The 12,131-nt window shown below is 47.5% G+C and overlaps 1 protein-coding gene and 1 long non-coding RNA gene across 2 annotated transcripts in view; one reads left to right on the plus strand and one right to left on the minus strand.

Moving 5' to 3' along the window:
• Window positions 1–564, minus strand: part of LOC140391587 (uncharacterized) — a 57,434-nt gene extending 56,870 nt beyond the window's left edge. Inside the window, exon 1 of the long non-coding RNA XR_011935124.1 lies at window positions 299–564. This is a non-coding gene — a long non-coding RNA (uncharacterized lncRNA). The remainder of the gene's footprint in view (window positions 1–298) is intronic.
• Window positions 1–12,131, plus strand: part of gpc6a (glypican 6a) — a 1,492,324-nt gene that overhangs the window by 51,276 nt on the left and 1,428,917 nt on the right. The window lies entirely within an intron of this gene.

Raw genomic sequence — 12,131 nt, forward strand, 5'->3', positions numbered from 1 at the left:
TTGTACACAGATTTTCTTTTGCTCTTCAACTGAATTGAGACTGGCCACATTGTCAGACATTGTGTTTGGAGAAATCCAGATGCTTTTGGTTGGAGAGAGTGTTGCAGAGTTGACATCTTTGGCTTGGATGGAATTGATGGACTGACATAATTTTGGCAAGAAATTGAAATTATGTTGATGAATGGCATTATTGTGACATTCACAGGAATACCAGATGAAATGAATCTTCAGCTTCCCGTCAAAAGGTTTAAGTGCAAGCAGCGGAGAAGGAGACAGAGTAACAGAAGACAAAACTTACTTGTTGGCTGAGGTCTGCAGAGCAGTGGCAATGCTGACAATGAGGAGCTCCTTTTGCCCTGTCTGCTCTGATCTTCTGGACTCAGAAAGCTGTGCAGATGCAAGTAAACTCAGGGGATGAATTAAGGATTAAAATGCCAAAGTGGACAACGCTGGTTTGAGCTTTGAATGGTGGATACATGCACTCTGGGTTCAGGCACAGAGGAATCCTATTACTTTAAAGGGACATTGTTCTCCACTGGGAGAGGGAAGCAATTACAATAACTGGTTGAACAGCTGAGGTTGCTAAAAGCACTAATAGGTGGCAGGTACTCAATAACACAGTTCCTGATGAGATCAGGAAGTGTTCTCGTCTTGCAGAGGGAGACTGCACAGTGTAAACTCTGAAAAGACCACAGATGGTGCAAAGTGTTTGTTTGCATTACTGATTTTTGGTTCGCGCAGCAAAAATCTCTTGCGACAGTACCCTTTTAAAACCACTCTTTTTTGGTCAGGAATTTAACTGTCCACATTATAGATGAAAGGCACTGTTTTGTATTACAACTTAATGTGACTGCGATTACTGATCAACAGGTTTCACGTATATTTTTTCCTTTGTATTTAATCACACAGAGCTGCAAATAGAAATGCAACATTGAATTATTTTCCCAGTGAGAAGTGTAGATAAAGAGTGTTTTCATCATCGCCTTGTCTGTCGGGTTATCACCCTGTGGCATTATTTATAACGGGGGCCTTTGTTTGCTTCGTTTGAGATAAAAAGACCATTTTCAGCTTGTGATTACTGCGAATATTTACATTAATGAAACTGGTTTGTTTAGTCAGGTGGCATTGGAGTATTAACTTAGACGTACCGCCATATCCATGTTGTATTGTTGGATATGTCAAAGTCTGTGAAGTATAGAATGGATGTATTAAAGAAAGGATGTAAATGTGAAGCTTTTTGGCGAGTCTAAAAAAACACCATGAGAGAGATATTTGCAATTATACTTCATCTTTCGGGCCCTCAGGCCATCCCAAAGTAATTCACAGCCCGTGAATTTATTTTTCTAAATGTAGTCACTGTTTTGTAGGCAATTGGGACACAAAGACCAGTGACTTTCTTTTGGCGATGTTGGCTCTTGTTGACCAAGGCACTCATCTTTTGTTTTTTTAATATATTCTCATTGAAGTTTTCAAGCTTTTACAATTGTTGCATCTAAACAAACGAAAAAGAGAAAAAATGCAGGTATATCAATGCAAAACATAGGGGCAGCGTGGTGGCGCAGTGGTTAGCATTGCTGCCTCACAGCGCCGAGGTCCCAGGTTCGATCCTGTCCATGTGGAGTTTGCACATTCTTCCCGTGTCTGTGTGGGTTTTGCCCCCACAACCCAAAGATGTGCAGGGTAGGTGGATTGGCCACGCTAAATTGCCCTTAATTGAAAAAAATGAATTGGGTACTCTAAATTTTTTAAAAAATCAATGATAAACATGTACAGCACTGAACAGAAGTCGTTGCCAACATAGGGACACATAAGCCCGGATGAGTTGGGGACAAAATTCCACGGATACAAGATCCGTCCACACCAAGGCAGGCTACTGTCAACAACACAGAGTTATTTGCATCATATCCATAGATTCAAAGAAAAATAACAGGAATAAAAAAAACCCGAGAATCCAGAGCTAAGGGGTAATTATACTGACACCCACAACGCAATCAAACTCCCTTCCAGGCCCAGGACAGAGCGGACAACCATCATATAACTATAAGGAGAGGACAGAATACCACAAGTCCAAGGAAATCTGAGGCCAAGGATCTCAAACCCCTAACCATAGACAATTTTAAAAAGTGCAAAGAGTAAGGAGCAAAGACCAGGAGACCAGACCAATCCACAGGGTCCTAGGTCCAAGGGAGGAACAGACCACCGGGCCATCAGGCAACGACACAATCCCTCGGGGTGCCAAAATAGCCATGAACCGGAGGTTAAGAAGGATATCATCAGATTCTAGCTGGAAAGGGGGAACCCACCCCAGAGAGGAAGGGGCAGATTTTCGGGCGGTGCCCTGGAAGAACTAGCTGGGCTATCGCCTAAGACATTCCAAAATGGATGAAAGTCTGCCAACTGAACTGAAGGGGGACCTCACTCCTACCCTGGGAGAAAAGGGGAAAAAAGATTTAATGCTCGGTCCATCCCAAAATCATTGTCCACCTGGCTGACAGACCGAGCCACACTGTCCCCCCCCCCTCCCATCCCTACCAACTCCAACCCTCCACCCCTCCCCCACACCCGCTCTGCTCATTTTTCATCTCAGCGATACGGGGAAGAGGTGGAGACAACAAAAAGCATCCCCTCCCTCAATCATAAAGATTGTCAGATCCAAATCCATTTAGGATAAAGAATAAAGTCTGCCCAAATCCCGCATTCAACATTGAGCTTAACACAATATAAACAATTAAATCAGGAGAATCATTAACAGTAGAGGCCATGATACTCACATTACTCACTTCCCTGTAAACAGAAAAAATTGTCAACATGAAACTTCAACATGATCGACAGAGAGCAAAGTCCAGGATAATAACTGAGGTGCAGAAATGCGAGGCAGACCTCAGGATAAAGATTTCTTCACTGGCGCACAAAGAAGGCCAAAATCAGGGAAGAGACAGGATCAGGATCAATGAGCACTCTTCAGGATCTCTCAAGGATCTCAATGATCGAAGTATGAGACACAATTATTTTCACCATGACGTCTCACCAGAATCCAGGCAGTCAACAACCTCGGCTCTGCCCATGGCTGGAAGGCCACGCCAACGCCAGGCCTCAAAAACAGGATTAGATGGGCTCCATCAAATTTAATTTGCCCAGCCTCCGGATCGAGATTCCCAAAACATGGCTTCCAATTCTCGAACTCACCTGGGAACTCCTCCACCGCCTCATCTTGTGGACCTGACTCAGCAGCGCTCCTCTCCTATTCCCACTCTTTCTCTTCAACTCCATCAGGATGGACGACAGACCATGCAGCAGGAACTCGGCTGTATGGAGGTGGGCTCCCACCAGAGAGAGTGCTCCCTCTCGTGCGCCATCATTGCGGCCATAAAAAAACCCTGCGGCTCTTGACGACCTGTACCTCAGAGCTCTCTTTCCCAACCAGAACAGCAACTTTGTTGACTGCCATCAACCATCGATGCACACCGTACCATCAGGGCGGGAGCTCGCTCAAAAGAAACTGCACCACAAAAGGCAGGGTCCCACCTCAACTCCTTCCAGCCGCCATGAACAAGCAAGGATTTAAACATTCTAACGTGGCTCTTATCGTGCAGAAACACTGACCGACAATTCTCGGAACATAGTTTATACCATTTAAACCAAGAAAAGACGGGGGAAAAATGTGCACAAGGATGAAAAGATGAGCAGAGCCGATCTCACAAAAACGTAATCGCTCCTCCACTGATCTCCGCTGATAGAAAACAAATAAAAATGGAAAATGCTGGAAATACTCAGCAGGTCAGGCAACATCTGTGGAGAGAAACAGAGTTAAACGTTCCAGGTCTGTGATCTTTCCTCAAAACTGAGAAGGTAGAAATGTAATAGGTTTTGAGCAAGTGAAAAGTTGGAGGGTGGGAAGAAGAACAAAAGAGAAGGTCTATGATAGGATGAAGGCAGGACAGATGAAATGACAAAATGTTTAACGGTACAAAAGCCAAAGTGAGTGAAATTATGAATGGCCGGATAACAGCTGTCCGTTAAAGCAAAGGGATTAAAAAAGAAACAAGAAGGAAAACCGAACCAACAAAAAAACATACAAAATAAAATAGGGTAGATGATCTAAAATTGTTGAACTCAATGTTGAGTTCAGAAAGCTCTAGAGTGACCAATTGGGAGATGGGGCATTGTTCCTTTAGCTTGCGTTCAGCTTTATTGGAAAATTGTAGCAAGCCAAAAGCAGAAGGGTCAGAGTGGGAGCAAGGTAGATACTCAAAATGGCAAGTGAGAGGAAGCTCAGGTTCAGGTTTATGTTGTGAATGGAGATGATTCGCAAAGCAGCCACCAAGTCGGCATTTGCTTTCCCGAGTGTGGAGGAGACCACACCTTGGGCAACAAATACAGTTACATTGAAAAATGTACAGCAGATTGTTGTTTCACTTGGAAGGAATTTGGTGCCTTGGACGATGAGGAGAGAAGGTAAAAGGGAAGATGTTAATTCTCCTGCGCTTGCATGGGAAAGTGTTTTAGGAAATGGATAGGGTGTCGGGGTGATTGATGAGTGGATCAATGTTTGTTCCCTTCAAAAATGGAAGGGTTTTGTTGGTGCCATAAAGCTGGAGGTGGTAGAAATGGTGAAGGATGATCCATTAAATATGGAGGTGGAAGATGAGAACCCTAACATGTTGCTAGGAGGGAACAGAACGGGTCAGAACAGTATTGTGTAAAATACAATGAAGACAGAGGAGCACCCTAGCTGTCAACCGCAGCAGGGGGGGGCGGGGGGGTTGTGGTGGTGTTGAGGGAATTCTCATTTCAGAGAAAGGAATACATACCAGAAGCGCTTGTATGAAAGGTTGCATCTCCGAATGGAAGTGATGGATACGGAGTAACTGGGAAAATGGAATAGGGTCCTTACAGGAAGAGGGGAATGTGAGGAGGATGTGAGTGGGGTGTTGTCAAGGTAGTAGGGGGGCCTCCACGGTGGCCAGGCCCGCGATCGGGGCCAACCGATCGGCGGGCGGGCTAATTGCGGGGGGGGTGGCCTATGTTCCTCCACGCCAGGCCCCTGTAGGGCGTCGCCATATTGTCCAGGGGCCAGCGTGGAGACGGCAACCCACACGCATGCGCGGACCCGCGCCGGTAGTGGCGTGCAGGCGCGGACCCGTGTCGGCCGTGGCATGCATGCGTGGACCCGTGCCGGCCGTGGCATGCATGCGTGGACCCGTGCCGGCTGTAGCGCGCATGTGCGGACCCATGCCGGCAATGGCGCACATGCGCGGTCACGCGGCGGCCACGCTGGCATCTGTATCGGCGGCTGGAGCTGCGTGAGGGGCTCCAGTGCCGTTCTGGCCCCCTGTGCAGCGCAGGATCACTGCTACTAGGGGCCAGATGACGCTGTCGTAAAACGCTCCGGCATTTACGACGGCTTCAACACTTAACCCCATTATCGGAGAATCCCGGCCCTTTATTTTCTATCCATTATATGTAGGACTGCTTAATTCCGCCTTTAGATCATTGCTTTGGTGTTTAGCATGCAAGTTACTTTGCACAGTGGCTTCAATAGGTTCACACCTCATTTCATGATATACTCTTGGAAGACTTTTCTGCACTCCACATTAAATCAGGTTTGGGCTCCTTCCTTTCTCCATACTGAGGAGTTGGGTGCACAGAATCATGCGGTTATAGATTATGCTGGTACACAATTTGGGAGAGGGCCCACAATATGGGTGGAATTTAATGACCTTCCCGTTGGCAGTTTTGGTGGCAGGGGTATTTAATTAAAAAGGTAGGTGGCAGACGGGGTTCCTGCCACCTTCCTGCCTCCACCTTCTTAAAGTTTGTGGTGAGTAAAACTCATGAACCGCCATCCTGCCCTGCTGGCAATTAATTTCCACTTAACATCTTCACCTTCCTGCCACTAGTGTTGGCCCAGCGACGGGTGGGGGTACTCAACATGTGGGGAGCACGACAAGCAAACTCATGCAGCGCCGGATCGAGGAACCTGGCATCATGAAGGGGTGCCCGCCGAGAACCATTCCCTTTGCCCTTGTTACCCTCCCCCATTCCTGCAACCTCCCTCCCCCACCACCTTGCGACCCCTCTCCGCCGTCATTCACCTGTGGCTTGGGATCCGATGACAACACTAGGCCTCAGATTTATGCAGTACCGGCAACAGCCATTGTCTCACTGGTGGCGCTGCCATTCAATGCAGCTGCATGTCTGTTTGGCCAGCAGTCTTCGAAGGCAGCAATGTTGCTTTCTGGGTCCTTGTGTCAGGAGAATGCCCATCCCAATCCAGGTAAGCACCTGAGCAGTAATTAATTCAGTGGACGTTCTCTAAAAGAGGAAACCCAAAGCTCTCGTCGGACCTCTCTGTTGGTGGGTGAGACCCTCGTTGCCTCCATTAAAGACTGTCCAGTATCACAGTTTCCTGGTTTTATGTTGTTAGATGTATCCTAGCTTGTCCCATTTTCTCTGGCAGTACTGCTACACTATACCATTGAAGATCTCCTCACTGATGATGAGATTTCTGAGGATTGCGCAGTTATCACTCTTATCAATGGTTATAAAATAATGTGAGTGTCGTAGGAGGCTGCTGAGGGCAGAGTAAAATAACCTCATCTCTCATGTTGGTTTGATTTGATGGCTGTATCTATGCAGATCAATTTACGTTATACCAACAAACTTGATGTACTAGGTGTCCCAGTTAAATTCCCGTAACCAAGCTAATCATTACTGACAGGTTAATCTAGTCTAATGAATTGGACCCTGACAAAGAAACTTGACTCACTACAATGCTAGCTACTTGTGTGAGTTGCTGAGCAATAGACCAATGTGTGCCAGCGTTCCACTTTCTGTGCCCATTTCTCATCAACCGCAAATTCAGCTCACAGTTTGGTGCTGGATCTTGCACATGGCTTGAATAAATCCCTTTCCTTACATGCCTAGGATTTACAAACTGTGGAAAAAAATTTGACAATTGATTAAAGCTTTGCTGTTACTGAAAGAAGATCTTCACTCCTTCACTTCATGCCAGCACGATCTCAAGGAACTCAATTCAGACTGAAATTGTTATCCACTAGGTACAAATTCATAAACAACAGTTGTTCTTTCAGAATGTCTTATTTTGTTAATCTGCTTGCAAATGTCAAATTAACTTAACATCCAGTCATTCCCAAAGTGTATGTCTTATTTCTCCCAATTTGATCAGCATTTATTTTAGAGATTTCCTCATGAAATACGCTAGGGCACAAACCATTTCCTAAGGTAATGGTTACAATAATTCAGTGAGATATTCACATGGATTTGCAGACACGAAAAAAAATGCTGTTGGTTGAGGGATAAGAATGCTGTTAGAATCTCCTGCTTTTCTTTGCATTGTAGCGTGGGGTCTCTCACATGCACCTAAATGGCCAGGCGGGAGCCATGGTTTAACATCCCATCTGAAACACTGCAGCTCTGACAACGCAGCACTCCCTGGGGCTTGCACACTTGACCTGCTAACTCTGAAGTGAGAACAGTCCCAACTGAGTCAAACCGATAATGATTTCAACGCAGATGCTCTGCAAACAGTATTATTTCAGACAAATTGGAGATGAATAAAACAGCCAGGGACATATGAAAGGAGGTGGATAAAATGTGTACCTAAGAAAATCAGTGACACATGACTTTAACACAGCAAGGCTCCCTGTTTACAGGATAAATTGATATCACAATATGGCATGATTGGCATACAAATTGCCAAAATAAACTGAAGGAAAGAGCATACTAGACTCAATAATAGATTCAGAACTTCCAATGGTGCAGCAGCAGTAAACAAAGCAAATTTTAAAATTATATTGCTTGGCCTATTGCCTATAAATTGGAAGATTTCATGTTAAAACTGTTTGCTACCTTGGTCAGATCACACCCCGTGTTCAATTTTGGTCACTAAGACATAAGTAATCTCTTTAAGTATTGGAGGCAATGAATTAACGTTGATAAGAGAAACAAGGGTGACATTTGCTCTTTAATTCTGAACAAAATGCCGTTTGAATCGCCTGCTATTCTCTGTATTGTGCCGTGGGGTCTCTTACATGCAGCTAAATGGCCAAGCCACCAACAGCCACAGTATTTTGTTTTATGCTATTACTTGGAGAATATTCTGAATCACATTGCTGATGTTACATTTTATTTTGTGAAGCCTTATGCAGCCATTACAACCCAGACTGCCACCTCCATCCCTCTACCTTTGCATTATTGCTTTGCTACCCATTGGCAGCATGGTAGCATTGTGGATAGCACAATTGCTTCACAGCTCCAGGGTCCCAGGTTCGATTCCAGCTTGGGTCACTGTCTGTGCGGAGTCTGCACATCCTCCCCGTGTCTGCGTGGGTTTCCTCCGGGTGCTCCGGTTTCCTCCCACAGTCCAAAGATGTGCAGGTTAGGTGGATTGGCCATGATAAATTGCCCTTCATATCCAAAAATTGCCCGTAGTGTTGGTTGGGTGGGGTTGCTGCGTTGTGGGGATAGGGTGGCGGTGTTGACCTTGGGTAGGGTGCTCTTTCCAAGAGCCGGTGCAGACTCGATGGGCCGAATGGCCTCCTTCTGCACTGTAAATTCTATGATAATCTATTTCCTGCTCGACACCACACAACTCACTGCTGGTCTTTTAGTAATTATGCCTCTTCAACTCTCTCTTAAAAGCAATTTGGTCAGGAAACTTGAATCCATCAGGCCCTGGTTTTTGATATTGCCAGTACTGTTTTGCCCCAGAAAATAGTGCCTGTAGGGCCTTTGCACGTCTCTGTGCCAGCTCCAGTGGATGTCATTTTGTTGAGGGTGCAGCTTAGCACATGCGCCCACCGAATGTTTGCACAATAGGCCGATCATGGCATCAATCAGCATGTGGCACTGATTGGCATCGGCACTGCCATTTTGGAGCTCAATGCGCCAACTAATTCTATCTCTTAAATGGACACAGCTAGGCATACATTGAATAGCCGGAAGGATCATTAGCTAGTTTTCAGTTACTTGCTGAATGATTTCTATTGGTTCATGCTGCAATTGCAGAAGTGTTTGGTGATTTCCAGCATTGTTTAAAGTTACTCGCATTCCAGAAGATTTATTATTCATTGTACTTGTGATTAGAACATAATCTGAATCCCTTTAATAAGAGGACTGGATCGACTTTTTTGTGGTGGAGAAGGTGGTGCTAGCTGGGGTGAGAAAGACAGAGTATTCGGCGATCGGATTCTGCTCCGCACTGTAGATGTGGTCTTGGCGAAGGGGCCAGCCCAGAGGCTGGCGCGGAGGCTAGATGTGGGTTTGATGGCAGACTCAAAGTTTTGTACTAAAATGGGGAAGGTGATTGAGGTGTATGTGGGGTTTAACGGAATGGGGAGGTCTCGCCGTCGGTGGTCTGGGAGGCGTTGAAGGCGGTAGTGAGGGGCGAGATCATTTCATTCAAGGCAAAGGTGGCTAGGGAGGCAGGGGAGGAGGGAGAGTGGTTGATGGAGAAGATTTTGGAGGTAGATGAGAGACATGCCGAGGACCCAAAGCCGGGACCTTTGGTGAGGAGGAAGGAGTTGCAGGCAAAGTTTGATCTTCGATCCACGGGGAGGGTGGTTCGGTAGCTGAGGCGAGCGAGGGGGTCGTCTATGAGTCTGGTGAGAAGGCCAGTCGATTGATGGCGGGCCAGCTCTGTCGGCAGACGGATGCCAGTGAGATTGTGCGGATTAGGCATGGGACGGGTGGGTTGGTGGTGGTGCCGGCGCAGGTGAATAAGGTGTTTGAAAACTTTTATAGCAACTTGCAAAAGTCAGAGCCGCCGGAGGATGAGTCGGAGATGAGGGAGTCTCTGGAGCGACTGGAGTGCCCGGAGGTGGGGGATGAGGAGAGGGCGGGATTGGATGAACCAGTGGGGGTGGAAGACGTGCAGGCAGCGATAGGGAAGATTCAATCGGGTATGGTTCCGGGGACGGATGGGTTCCCGGTGGAATTTTATAACAACATGAAGGATACGTTGGCACCAATGATGGTAGAAATGTTTGAGGATGCGATGATTCGGGGAGTATTGCCGGAGACGGTGGGGCAGACATCCATCTCACTATTAATTAAAAAGAAGGATCCGGTGGAGTGTGGGTCGTACAGGCCCATTTCTTTACTGAACGTGGATGCTAAGATATTGGTGAAGGTGTTGGCGTTGAGGCTGGAGGAGTGCCTTCTGGTGGGGAGGATCAGACGAGGTTTGTTAAAAGCAGGCAGCTATTTTTGTTTGTGCGGTGGCTGCTGAATGTGGTGCTTTCTCCGGCAGAGGGAAGGGAGCTGGAGGTGCTGGTGGCATTAGATGCGGAGAAGGTGCTTGACAGAGTGGAGTGGAGTTATCTGTTTGCGGTGCTGGTGAAATTTGGGATTGGGCCTAAGTTTGTGCAGTGGGTGAAATTGTTATACAAGGATCCGACCGCATGTGTATGGACGAACGATATGAATTTGTGGTACTTTCCACTATTTCGGGGAACATGGCAGGGATGCCCCATGTCCCCCCTTCTTTTCACACTGGCGATTGAGCCCTTGGGCATTGCGCTGAGGGGTTTGGACTTATGGAAGGGGATAGTGAGGCGGGGGAGGGAGCATAGGGTGTCTCTCTGTACGCGGACGATTTGCTGTTGTACATCTCGGACTCAAAGTCATCAGTGAGGGATGTAATGGGGTTGCTAAGGAGATTTGGGGTGTTTTCGGGGGATAAATTGAATTTAAGGAAAAGCGAATATTGCAGTTGCCATTCCAGGTATCGACAACTCATTTTCGGTATTTCGGGTGTAGGAGTGCGTGGGATTGGGCACGGCGTCATAAGCTCAATTTCATGAGCTTGGTCGGTAGGGTGAAGGAGGACTTGTTGCCGTGGGATAGTCTCCCCTTATTGCTGGCAGGCCGGGTGCAGGCAGTGAAGATGAACATTCTGTCACGGTTCTTGTTTCTGTTCCAGTGTCTGCCGGTCTTTTTACCGAAGTCAATTTTTAAGTGGGTGGATAGGCTGGTCTCGTCGCTTGTGTAGACAGGGAAGGTAACTAGGATAAGGAAAGCAGTGCTCCAAAGAGGGTGGCAGTGTGGTGGGATGTGAAGGGGGGTGTGGGGGGGGGGGGGGGGAGGGTTGGCCCTTCCAAACTTGTTATACTATTACTGGGCAGCGAATGAGAAGGTGCGGGGCTGGAGTGAGGAGACGGAGGCTTTGTGGATGCGGATGGAGGCGGGTTCTTTTAAGGGGTCAGGGTTGTGGGCGCTGGCAGCGGCATCACTACCGGTCGCCCCAGGGAATTATCCAGATAGTGGGAGCCACGCTGAAGATTTGGAGGAAATTCCGACAGCACTTTAAGTTGAGGGAAGGCTTGAGGCTGATGCCGATATGAGGGAACCATGAGTTTGAGCCAGGGAGGATGGATGCGAGGTTCTGGGGATGGAAGGAGAGTGGTGTGAAGGAGATGAAGGATTTGTTTTTGGAGGGGTGGTTTGCAAGCTTGGAGGAGTTGGTGTTTCCAGTGAGAAAGGTCTTCCCGAACTTTCCGGTGGCACCGCCCTCGCGTTGCTGGATAAGGTGCTGTCGGAGGTGGGCTGGACGATTTACAATAGGATTATGGTGGAGGATGAGGTGTCCATGGAAGGGCCAAGTGGGAGGAGGATTTTGGGACTATGGTGCGAAGTGCTACAGAGGGTTAACGTCTCAACCTCGTGCGCGAGGCGGGGGGGTGATTCAATTAAAAGTGGTGCACACGGCGCACTTTACGAAGGCGAGGATGAGCCGGTTGTTTAGGGGGGTGGAGGAGAGCTGCGAGTTGTGTGGGAGGGGCCCAGCTAATCATGTTCACATGCTCTGGTCCTGCCCAAAGCTGGAGAAATTTAGGGGTGGTTTTTCAGCACCATGTCTAATGTTCTGCATGTAGATTTGGAGTCTGGTCCCCTGGAGGCCATATTCGGGGTGTCATACCTGCTGTGGTTGTAGACGGGTGTAGGGACAGATGACTTAGACTTCATCTCATTGGTCGCTCCCAGGCGAGTCCTGTTGGGGTGGAGGTCAGCTTCTCCCTCCTGTACCTCGGTGTGGCTGGAGGATCTATTGGAGTTCCTGTATTTGGAGAAGGTGAGATTTCCTCTGAGAGGGGCAGATGCGGGGTTCG

This window comes from Scyliorhinus torazame, chromosome 15 (genome assembly GCF_047496885.1).
Source record: "Scyliorhinus torazame isolate Kashiwa2021f chromosome 15, sScyTor2.1, whole genome shotgun sequence".
NCBI classification, from domain to species: Eukaryota; Metazoa; Chordata; class Chondrichthyes; order Carcharhiniformes; family Scyliorhinidae; genus Scyliorhinus; species Scyliorhinus torazame.